Source organism: Suncus etruscus, chromosome 6, assembly GCF_024139225.1.
Source record: "Suncus etruscus isolate mSunEtr1 chromosome 6, mSunEtr1.pri.cur, whole genome shotgun sequence".
Classification (NCBI taxonomy): Eukaryota; Metazoa; Chordata; class Mammalia; order Eulipotyphla; family Soricidae; genus Suncus; species Suncus etruscus.
The window spans coordinates 55,638,399-55,651,333 of NC_064853.1; the positions used below are offsets into that span (position 1 = coordinate 55,638,399).

The 12,935-nt window shown below is 40.5% G+C and overlaps 1 protein-coding gene across 1 annotated transcript in view; it reads right to left on the reverse strand.

Annotated features, from left to right (window-relative positions):
• FNDC3B (fibronectin type III domain containing 3B) overlaps positions 1–12,935 on the reverse strand; it is a 372,580-nt gene that overhangs the window by 66,225 nt on the left and 293,420 nt on the right. The window lies entirely within an intron of this gene.

Genomic DNA, 12,935 nt, shown 5'->3' on the forward strand with positions numbered 1-12,935 from the left:
TATTATCCTTCATGTAATGGCACCCTGGGCAATGCACTAACTCTACTTGTGGCATCTCTAATGTGGTTTCTGCTTAACATAACAAAAAACTTCCCTTTTGGGAACAAGGCGGTGCTCAAGTTCAGGATCACAAGTTCTGAGATGGTGTTCAACATTAGGTTTGGTACAAATGCTCAATCTCAGCAACCAGAAGATAAATTGGCAATCTTAGGGCAATTGGTAGCTCTGTAACTTGAATGCAAGGCCTTTCCCACTAATAATTGAGCAACCGTCAACCAAGCTCTACTGTTCAGCCCCCAGTGCAGGCCCTTCCAAGAAATCTTCTCTGGCCTGCAGTCAGGCTAGCTTCCACTGTGTACATTCTGGAAATGATGAGCTGTTTGTTCACTGTTCCAATGTGGGAACAGTGCATGTGATTAATCTAGTCCACACTTGCTTTCCCCAGAGTAGTGTGGTGGACAATTTGGAAGGTTTATGTTCACAGAGTAGAAAAGGAAGTCTAATAAGCACTTGGACCACTTGGGTTAACTCATCTCTATACATGAAATTTATAAATTTCCTTGAAATTGAAATTTTCTATAATTTATAAGATATAATTTTATATAACTTTTGTATAAATTTCTTCTAAATTTTTTTCTAAATATTTTAGGCAGTGGGAATATCTTTTTAATGCTTGTTTAGCTTTACATAATGCTTCAAATTCCTTGAAGTAAAAGGAGAGCATTCCAATGGGTTCTCTTTAAAGACCAATGAGCAAGAAAAAAATCTTCAATGCCTCAGACCATGCTCAGGGGCATGGAAGACTCCTATTAGCATTCAGCACAGCAAATATTCCATAGTCATAATCCACAGTATTTTATCTATGTTTATCAACATGGAGCTACTCTTGGTCAGTTCACGCAAAAGAAAACCACATGCTAACACTAGGCCCAAGGCCTTCAGCATTCTTAAATTATTTTATAAAAAGACAACAAATGTACATCTGTCTCCTAAGAAAATTTAAGTTTTACTTTCCTTCAATCAGGTCTCCAAATGCTTACTATTAAGACACAGGCCAGGGGCCGGGCGGTGGCGCTGGAGGTAAGGTGCCTGCCTTACCTGCGCTAGCCTAGGAGACGGACCGCGGTTCGATCCCCCGGCGTCCCATATGGTCCCCCAAGCCAGGAGCAACTTCTGAGCGCATAGCCAGGAGTAACCCCTGAGCGTCACCGGGTGTGGCCCAAAAACCAAAAAAAAAAACAAAAAAAAAAAAACACAGGCCATGGGGCCGGAGTGGTGCAGCAAGCAGTAGGGCATTTACCTTGCATACGCTAACCTAGGACAGACTGCAGTTCGATCCCCAGACATCCCATATGGTCCCCCAAGCTGGGAGTGATTTCTGAGCACATAGCCAGAAGTAACCCCTGAGCGTCACTGGGTGTGGCTCAAAAAGCAAACAAAAACAAAAATAAAAGCAAAAAACAAAACAAAACACAGGTGAAATGGAATTTAATTAAAATACTAATATATAACTAGCTTGAAGTGCCAACGAGGGCTAACACTTTTAACAACTGGGTCAATTCATTCTCCAACTAACTCTCCTTGTACCTTTTACCTCCTTGTATCTCCCTACCCAGACAAGGGAGAGGGAGTGTTACTATCTTTTTTTATTTGTTTTTTGGGTCACACCCGGCTGTGCTCAGGGGTCACTCCTGGCTCTATGCTCAGAATTGCTCCTGGCAGGCTTGGGGGACCAAAATGAATGCCAGGATTTGAACCACTGTCTGTCCTGGATCGACTGCATGCAAGATAAAGGTCCTACCACTGTGTTATCTCTCCAGACCCATTAATAACCATCTTAAGGTTCATTCTATCAAAAGTTCAAAGCACATTTGAATGTAATAAACTATGTAAAGATGAAGGCAATAAAACAGAATATTTCTTTTTGCTGCTATTTGAGCTAAGTCACAGCATAGGGTGTACCATAATGCTTACTTTAACCTTGAGTCTTTAGGCTGCTGCAGACAATTTATTAATAGAAAATTCATTTGTGCATATATTTACATAATGATCCTGGAGTCTGATTACACTCTTCTCCCCCTGGTAGCCTGTGTATGCATTTCCATCTGCAGCATGATCTACCTTTTTTTCCACCTCTATTTCTGAGCTCAGGGTAAACAGTACAAGAAATCTACATCCTGTTGCTGCGGAAGCTTCATTATCCCTTCCAAACCTGATGTTGGCTCCCCTTCAATGCCTCGGTTTTCCTATTCCTTTGTTTGGTCTCCTTTGACCATTTGTGGCACTCAGAACTATGGCCAAGAAATAAAAGTCAGTCTGTTGCTTACTATGGTAATATGGTAAACTAGACTGTAGCTTAAATGAGGATAAAAAAAAAAAGATAATGAGAACTTATTATTTTTAACACTGGGCTCACGAAAGAATTGGGAGTAAGGCATTCTGTAACCTTCAAGACATTTTCCAGTGTTGTTAATGCTAAGTTTTTTTTTTTTTTCCTATTTTAGTATGTCAGGGACAATTGCTAGACAAATGCCAACTTATTTAGACAAAGCTCGCCAAATTCCCATCTACATTATCTTCTAGGATGTATCTGTGTGTCCATGAGCCTTAAGAACATGTAGAAATAGCTGGAGCTGTTGGATTTTTAGAGTCAATTTTGCTCAGAAATAGTAACTGTAGAGTCTGAAAGAATTTGGAGAGCATATTTTGCACAAAAAAGTAAGGCCAATACAACAAAATAAAAAAGAAAGGGAGAAAGAAAAGAAAAAGGCCGAATGGCAAATTTTCTGAACTTATAGAGAAAAAGCAAAAAATGAGAAAGGTGGGAGATGTATTTTAGACAAGACAGCCTTTTCAGCAAATGGTGATATTTGGGAATGGCACGAAGCACGAGTTTAATGTAAAAGTATTTGGGAAGTGAACGGCATCACCAAAGTCTCTGCAGCACACGGGCACACTGGAGCCCAGAAGTTAGCAAAGGAGGCAGGAGCAGCCAAGGGCATCAAAGGGCCACAGAGCACTCAGCTTCCTGGTTTTCTGGACTCTCAAATGACTCTGGAGATTGACCATTAGAGTCCAAAACTACAGAAGCTGGCAAGAAATCTGTGAATCAGGAGGGAGTCTGAGTTGTAAAGACTATAAATAGAATCCAGCTCTTCTTATGAACAAAAGAGGTGGGATTAAGAAAATAAAGAAGCTAGAAATGGCATGGTAGCCGGACAGTACAGTGCTTTGCCAGCATGAGGCTCTGGGTTCAATCCTCTTGTCATCCCTCCTTCCTCAAATATGATCCTTTTAGAAGATTGAAAACTTCAATTTAATTGACAAAAATGATCATGTGAATGTTTATCACTGTTTATTAGAAATTATATTCAGCCAAGCTGTTACTCAGTGAGGCTTTAACAGATGGCACGTCAGAACTTCCAGAGTTTATTGGCAATTGCAAATGAATTTGTGAAACTAAAATGAGGCCTGTTCCTTTTTCTAATTTCAAATCTAATTTCAAACACACACACAGGATTACTTGGCTAGTGTGTACTAACTTTACCTGGAGAGGAAACTTACTTTTTAATATCTTAATGCTAGCTTGAAATGTGATAAACACTTCCTACTAACAGTTGTCCCAAAGGGCAAGGAGAATCTCCTGATACTTTTTAGATCTGCTCTCTTCAGTTAGCAGTTGGGTCACACACTTCAGCAGGGAAAACAATGACCACTATTCTGTTGGCTGTCCCACTGGCTCTGAAGACCTCAGAACAGCCAGTCTCAAGGGGATAGCTGGGACATGATTGCAGCGTAGCATCTAATTCTCTGTCCTTTGGGATAGAAAGCACATACCATGTGTATTATTAGCATTAGAACCTACTTGTCATGCTCTCTGAGGAAGGAAACAAAACTTCAAGTAGAGAAAGAGGTGAAAGGAAGTTTAAACCCAGTGATGGTTATTCTGGAACAAATATTTAACCTGAAGCACCATAATCCACATCTGTGTTCCAAACTCATTTTACTGTCATGAAATTTGCCTATACATGGATGGACATGGAGACTATTATATTGAGTGAAATGAGTCAGAGGGAGAGAGGTAGACACAAAATAGTTTCACTCATCTGTGGGATAGAAGAAAAATAAAAGACAGTCTACGGTAATATTACTCAAAGAAAATAGAGATGTGGGCAGGAAGGACCAGCCCATGATACGAAGCACAAACTAGAATGAGTACAGTTAGATAAGTAATTACACTAACAACTACCATGACAATGATAGTGAAAGAGAGAGAGAGAGAGAAATACAATGTCTGTCTCAAAGCCAAGCAGGGGTTGGGGGAGATGAAAAGGGGGACAATGGTGGTGGAAAAGTTGCACTGGTGAAGGGGTTGTATACATTCGATAACTGAAACCCAACTGCAATGTTTTTGTAACCACTTAAAAACAGAAATTATTTAAATAAAATTTTAAATAAAGAAATTATTTTTAAAAACATGCATTACAAATCCAAAAAGAGAGATTTGGGGAGTACCTCAGGATTTGCTTCCATTTATTTTCTTTATCTTGGCATGCCCAAATGCATCTTTCTAAAGCACACAAAGACTTCATTCTAGGATGGGTTAATCTTTACTAGAATTTAAGAAATCTCAGACATACAGACTGTGAGTAGCACTCAATCTGGGTTGTAGAGGCCTTACAAATCTTGGTTGCATCCCCCATTTTTTTAAATTTTGGGGCAATGATCAGGGTCACTGCAGACTGTGCACTCAAGAATTAATCCTACTAATTCAGTGCTCAGAGAACCATATAGTATGCCAGGGATTGAAAACAGTGTGCCCTAATACATTTTATTAAAGTTCTGGCTCTTTGGGTTGCTTCTTTTTTCCAGCAGTGTTCCTATTTTACTCAGCTGAACACACTAACATCATCCCACAAATGCAGAGACAAATGGAACTGTTTTCTGATAGAGCAAAAGGCTTGCCTTCTAGTCCAAACTACTCTTCAGGAAAGAACTCGTGCTCACAGCAGATGAGTCCCTCCCCAGCCCTGGACTCCCAACTTTGCCTTTATCTCCTTTTTCATACTGAGAAAAAATATATTGCCTGTGATCTACTTTCCAGACAGACCTCACTAGCTTTTGCCTCAGCTTGTTTCAGGCAGCTCAGCCCTCTTAGGTTATGGCAACTCCGTAAGTTCACCCACCCTAGGTGAACTTGCTGATCTAATCCTTTACAGTTCTACATTCATGTACTAAGTACAGTCACCTTTTTTGGGGAAAAGGCCTAGATTTATACAATGTTATGGACACTAGTGACATTTGCTTTTCTCTGTGCCCTCCTCCATTTTAATTTTTTAGGAGGGTTTTATGTCCTAATGATAGAGTTCCGATGGTCTTCTAGACCCTATCTGGTTCCTCCTCAATTCTGAAACATGCCAGTAACTACCACCTTCTGATCAGACTCTGAAAGGGGTTAACGTTAGGAAGAGGGTAAGAGATTCAAGTCTGGGAGCAGCACAGATAGACTCTTTTGTGGATACACAAAGAAGAATGATTCATCTGAGAAAAATTTCCAAGCTGTTTTCATAATCTCAGGGACAAAGATATTTCTTTCCCACCCTCACCCAAAGGGGAAAATGCCTTATCAAACATTATTTCATTACTGAATGGGAAATTTGGAGATATAAGATAAATAGGAAGCTTCAAATCTGCCTGTCTACTTTTCTGAACGCATCCAACTGTGCCCAGGGCATACTTCTGGCTCTGAGCTCAGGGATCACTCCTGGAAGAACCTGGGGAGCCATATGTTTGCTGTGCTGAGGATCTAACCTGGCTTGGAGATGCAACCCACTGTACTTTCTCTCTCTAGCTCTAGATTCAAATAATTTAAGGAATGTTTTATATTATCTCCTGCTCTTTTACTACCTATTTGAATATATGAACATTGCTTTCTAAACTATAATAAAATATTAAATTAATTTTGAAATATATTAAAAAGTGTCTTTACTCCCCTCCCCTGAGCACATGGATGACCTTCAGCAAGTCACTGAGAGGAACAGGACATAGTATCCCACTTTCCAAGTATGACAACAGTGGCAGATGCATTTGCTGGGTGAGAATATAATTTAAGTCTGTCCCTTATCACGAAGGGACTTGGTGTGACCTTGTCCAACAATGAGCTGATATAAGCAGCATCGGGGTGCCAGTGAGGCCTGTAGAGTAACACTGGGCCCAGCGCTGGGGCCCATCTCTACCACTACATCTCCAGGACACACTCATCACTACCTTCCCTTCTCCCACACCAAAAAGAGGAAGTTGATATTTCAAAGTGATGACCTTGTAACTCTGGTCTTAGGCCCCAAGTCTAAAACACTGTATGTGGCTCATGGTGCTAAGAAGAGGAAAAGGATTTGCTGTTCCTTGTGATGGGAGAGAGTCAGGAGAAACTGCCTGTCACCAGGTGAGTATTTCTGAAGTGTCTGAACATTCTTGGAGAACCTACATAGTGCAAAACCTCCTCTGTTTGTGAGTGGGCTTGTGGTTCTTTGGTACTGGCCAGAACAGAGTAAAAATGAACTTGTGTGTCTTTGAAGGTGAAATCGGAAATGGTGATGATCTTATTTCTCAGATATTAAACTACTGCATTTTTTATTCTCCCAGGCTGCAATGTGGTGAACATGAATGATGACATATAAAGTCCCTTCTATGCCAGCAGGAACTTATGAGAGATGTTCTTTCCCCAAGATTCCAGTCTGCAAGCTAAGTCTTCTTTTCTAAAGATTATGATACCTGGATCCCAGAGACATGTCAGTCCTTCAGTGAGTGGCCAAATTTCCCTGGTCAAAATCTATGAGCATAAGTGTATTTTAAACCCCAGGCTCCCAAACTAATTTGACTTGGCATATTCTCTCAAAAAAAATATCATTATACCTCTCCCTGCTTAATTTGACCTTTAAATCTCCAAAGAGAAGTGCTCTCAGTCCATATCATTCCTCCTCCTTGTACCCAAAGCTATACTCAGCTCCTGGATCCTTTCTGTGCTGATTCTTGGTATTCAACCATGGGGAAACACCATTTAAACCATATGGTTTGAGGCCATTCAGTAGGCAGTATTACTCTTGACTATTTTGATCCATAAAGTTTATAGTATGAAGTCTTCCAGTAAACTTTTACAAATTCATCTTGCATTAACTAGCCAAAAGCTGAGAGAATAGAGTGTGTGTGCATAATATGTGATGCATGTTTGAACAAAAGATTCTCACCTATGCAGAATTTTTCCCTCAAAGCCATCCAACAGAGAGGAAGGTCATTCTAATTAGGTGTTTTAAAAATCTAATTCTTACATAAGGAAGATCAAAGAAAATTGCTAATTAACATTAATATAGCCACTTCATCTTATAGAATGATACCTTAAACTAAAATAAGGTTTTTAATGACATTATATCAAGTTGTTGACAAGCCTAGGAGATTTTTAAATACAGATATGCAATTGTATTTAATTGGGGATGATTTAAGTATGATAAACTAAAGGTGCAGGAATGAATAAATGAACCCTGCAAAGGATCTTCACAGATACTCATGTTCCAACCTTTCTGGGTATCAGTTATAAATACAGGATAAGTTAAAGTTCCAGTGCAGAAATAAATAAATAAATCTATTTCTGGATCTGCCTCTATGTAATCTTCTATTTAAAGTATATTAAAAAGTATTTGCCATCTATGGGTTTTAAGAAAAATAAAAGTCATCTTTGCAACAATCCTCAGAGACAATGAGAGGAGGGCTGGAACTTCCAGCTCACTGCATGAAGCTCACCACAAAGAGTGGTGAATACGCTATAGAAATAACTACACAGAGAACTACCATAATCATGTGAATGAATGAGGGAACTGGAAAGCCTGTCTGGAGTACAGGTGGGGGTGGGGTGGGATGGAGGGAGATTTGGGACATTGGTGGTGGGAATGTTGCACTGGTGAAGGAGGGGTTCTTTACATGACTGAAACCTAATCACAATCATATTTGTAATCAAGATGTTTAAATAAAGAAAAAAATATTAAGAAAAGTATTTGAATCATTTCAAAATTTTCAAATAATTTTGAAGTTAAAAATATAAGAATGGGGCCCGGAGAGATAGCAAAACCAAAAAAAATTAAATAAAATAAGAATGGTGTTAATCGAAGGGCTGGAGTAATAGCATAGTGGTAAGGTGTTTGCCTTACACATGGCCAACACAGGACGAACATGGTTCGAATCCCAGCATGCCATATGGTCCAGAGCCTACCAGGAGCAACTTCTGAGCACAGAGCCAGGAGTAACCCCTGAGTGCCAACAGATGTGACCCCAAAACCAAAAAACAAACAAAAAAGGAATGGTGTTAATCTAGAAAATTATGTCACCGAGAAATAAAAAACCAAAGTTTTTTTTCAAGATAGTTAAAAAATTTTTTTTCCAATTTTTTCCTTTTTTGTAATTTTATACATATCTTTTTTTTTTTTTTTTTTTTTTGGTTTTTGGGCCACACCTGGCGGTGCTCAGGGGTTACTCCTGGCTGTCTGCTCAGAAATAGCTCCTGGCAGGCACTGGGGACCATATGGGACACGGGGATTTGAACCAACCACCTTTGGTCCTGGATCGGCTGCTTGCAAGGCAAACGCCGCTGTACTATCTCTCTGGGCCCATTTTATGCATACCTTCTTAAAGCTGTCCTCAATACTTGGGAAGATGAATCTTCTAAATGGATTGGTTTCCTGGCTTTTGACATGTTCAAGGACAGTTCTACTCACATGTACCCTAATGAGCTTAGACTTCAGTACCTCCCTGCCAGAAGCAATTCTGCACACTGTATGGAATGTGGTTTCTTTGGCTAACATTTCCAATTACTCTGGCACTAACAACGCTGGAAACTGGCATTTCCAACACTGGCACTAACAGATGAAGTTGGCTGATATTTTCAATTGCTTTCAAATTAATATATTGGAAAAGGTCCTTCCTGGTTCTCTCTCTGACAGCTTCATTCCTGGCACAAGTGGAAGAGGCAACCAATTGCATGAGTACTAGAAGCCATGGTTTCTCATCTGATGGTTATACTCATCTGATCTTTCTCTTGCTCTATGGGCTCCTTTTCATGCTTACTCCTTCCTAAGTTGCTCTTAGCAAGTCTGATTAACTGTCTGCTAAATAAATGACATAAATTTAGTTATGAGCTGCCAGATACTGTTGCCACAGCTATAGGATCCACACAGGGACCTACCAGTTCTGAGCTGGGCACACTTTGTAACATCATAATTCAACTTGTCAGGAATGGAAAAGATAAATCGAATTAAAAAAATATATAGTTGCATTGGCCAGCTGAACTACTGCCAGGCTCGAAGATTTAGTCTGCAAGTATGTCTATATTTAGAAATTATTCTAGCACTGGCTGGCTGACCTTAGGCAGCATCAAAGACAAATGTTGGCTTGAGAAATAAAAGAGCATGTATGTATGGGCATAACTATCCATAAGAGAGGTTCCTAGCAGAGAAAAGGGTAGTCAAAAGTTCCTTGTGCCAAACACATTCGCCTTTTAGTGCTACCTCCTTCATGTTCTGGAATACTCTGCACAAAACTTTCAAAGGTAAGAAAAGAGGGTCTGGTAGTGTGTGGTTGCATGTTACTAAATAAAAAAGAAAATGCATGTATTATCCACAATACACTTAATTCTTTCTACTGGAGAAAAAGGCAGAGCTACCTGTGAGTCAAGAATGGTCACTATGCCTACTCTGAGTCCTCCCAAATAGAAAGGCCCACTGATGTCAGGACTTTAACAAGATGGATGTAGTGAGACTATTCCAGTGAAGGGAAAGGAAAAAGGGGGTGATCTTTAAACAGGCTGCTGCTTGTCCTATTTAGCAATGAACCAAGGTATGGATGCACTTGGTCTGTCTATAGTCATGGCCTCAAGCGGCTGTCTTCCAGCTGGCAACCAACAAGAATGACAAACATTTGTTGATAAATTGGGTGCCAAGGACCGAGGCTAGGAGCTATAATTTAGTCTGAGTTAGAAGCCCCCCTCCCAAAGTCTGTTGCCCAGACACGTAATAACCAACCGGATTATCCTGAACATAAGGGATAAATAATTTTAAAAATGGCTCCAGGTATGTAGATATGAGGCTGAGTTTACTAGAGAGGGTCTCTGTCAGCTCCTCATCTCTGTGTTGGGTACCTGAGGAGCTCTCTGAACTATGAAATCCTTCCTAGACTCCCTCAATAGCAACTCACTAGTGGATGAATCTAGTTCCCTGATTTTCTAAACCCTTCCTCCCACTTTGTGACAGCAAAGATCTGTGACCTGATCAAATATTGCCTGAAAGCCAGGTCACTGATTCAGCTTGCAGAAATTGTATGAGATAGTTTCTCATGACCACAGAGTCCAACGTATCTGAGATTCCCCTCTCCTGTATCCTCATAGACATTCCTCAATAATGCCTAGCAGGGCTTGTGATTTAACCAAGAAGTATCTTCCTCTAACACGTCCCTCAGGCACTAGCTAGCTCTGTGCTGGATGATGATACCTGCTCTCCTGTCTGCACTGACCCCATGTGCTCTGAAACTTAATGCTGAGGGGACCTTGAATGTCCCCTGCATTCAGGGAGGTGAAATCTCGGGCATTTTGCAGGAAATACTACATTGCTTTGCTTGCTGATACTACAGTTCCCTCTATTCCAGGACTGGTGGTCCTTTCATCACATGCAAATTAGAGCAGCAAGATGCTGAAAGATTATCATTCTAACAACTGAATACCTAAACCAAAGTGAATTAGATTAACAAACCAGTGACTAAGTGTCTCCTCTGGTGCCAGTTTTGTAAATCAGCTGAGCACGCACCTGTAGAACTTGGAAATCTCTCTCAGACAAGGCAATATGAAACATGCTCACACTCCTTCCCTGAGTAAGGAAAAGTTCTGCCTGAGCACAGCCCAGGATGACACTCCAGGATGACTGTTGGCCTTTTCTGGAGTATCCCAAATTAGACTTCCCTTGATTTCTATTTCTTAGTCTCACTGTGCTTTTAGGCTCTGCTGGCCCATTAGTTATCAGGAAAATCAGATGTGAAATTCCTTTTGGTGCAAGTTGAGTCACATGTGCAGACAGTTCTCAAAGTTGTCTTCTGCTTCTTTCAAATGTTCCCTCCATGTCATGTCTGGAGGCTCTGCTAAAAGCCATCTAACATCCATATTTAGCATTGTCATCCGTTTCTGTTTAGTTTAAACAAAAACCTTCAGGACTCTTATTTAAGTTACAAGATACAAGAATGTCCTTTTTTCCCCCTACATGACTGCTAATTTTTCCTACCACAGACTTTAACATGGGTAAGCCCATGAAGGATCATCAAACAGAACTCACACTTTCCAGGCTATCTGACTCAATCTGGACCTATATGTGATTTGACTAACTGCCACAATATACCAAACTGCTGAGGCTTTCATAAACTGCTAGAGCAGACACTAGTAATCCAGATTTCTTTGCTGAACTCTATGCTGCTGGCCCATAGCAGCAGAATGATACCAAGCCATCACATACTCACAACAAGCTCTTAGGAGATGTAGCATCTGTTAGTATTTCAGTTACGCATAAATTAAAGCATTATTTAAGAGCTGCTCTCACACAACATTTTATAATTACTTCCTGTGCAGAATGCATGTTGTTTATTTGTTTGTTTTTAGGTCACACACAGCTGTGTTTACGATTTGTTCCTGGCTCTGTGTTCAGGGATTATACTTCGCTGTCCATGGGGACCGTATGGGATGCCAAGGATCAAACCTAGGTTGGCAGGATGCAAGGCAAACACACTACCTGCTGTACTATCTCTCCAACTCTAAAACTCATGTTTTTTAAAAAGGAAAAGAAAGTTTCTATTTCACTGGGAAGGTTACCCTATGATTTGAGCATTCAAGGACATGAAAAAAAAATTAAACATTCCTTAACAGAACAGGGCTGACATCCTGAGGATGCTAAATTCAGACATAACTACTTGACAGCCCAGTGACAAAGGGCACAGAAGAAGTGGCACTAAGAATGGTTTGTAGCCTCATATTCAAAGGTGCTCCCAGAGCAAGCCAGAACAATTTCCTGCCACTCCAAGAAAAAGTTACTGCTACTTGCACATGGAACATCTGATCATGTAGCATACTATCATAAACACTGTAGTATAAATATTCTTATTAGAAATAAGGCTTTCAGGGGCTGAAGAGATAGTATGGAGGCAAGGTGTTTGCTTTTCATGCAGAAAGATGGTGGTTCGAGTCCCGGCATTCCATATGGTCCCCCGTGCCTGCCAGGAGCAATTTCTGAGCATATAGCCAGGAGTGACCCCTGAGCACTGTTGGGTGTGACCCAAAAACCAAAAAAAGGGAAAGAAATAAGGCTTTGAGGGCCCAGAGAGATAGAACAGCAGCAGGGCATTTGCCTTGCATGCAGCCGACCCGGGAGGGGCCCAGTTTGATTCCCAGCATTCAATATGGTTCCCCAGCCTAACAAGGGTGATAACCCCTGAGTGCTGCTGGGTATGGCTCCCAAAACCAATCAATCAAGTTAAAAAAAAAAAAAGAAAAGGAAATAAGGCTTTAAAACATCCCTATTTTTACCACTTTGAAAACATGAAAAGGTTGAAATTAACTGAGCTAGAGGTCTCTATATCCTTAATCTTCCCTCTTTGCCACTTTCCCAATAAGATTGTTGAACTATGCAGAGAAGGAACAGGAGGAACCATTTTGTACCAAAAATGCCCAATGATAACAGAGGGGCAGATTAAAGGGTCTAGCTTTGGGGTGGCCTCTGGGGTATGCACTTTGGTATGAGCTGAGGCCACAACTTCCTGATATCAACCTACCCCTTGAAAAACTCCCATCTGGATAAACAAAACATCTAGGCAGTGCTTTGCTGCTAAAAGGTTATGTGCCCTTTCTTATTTTTAAAATT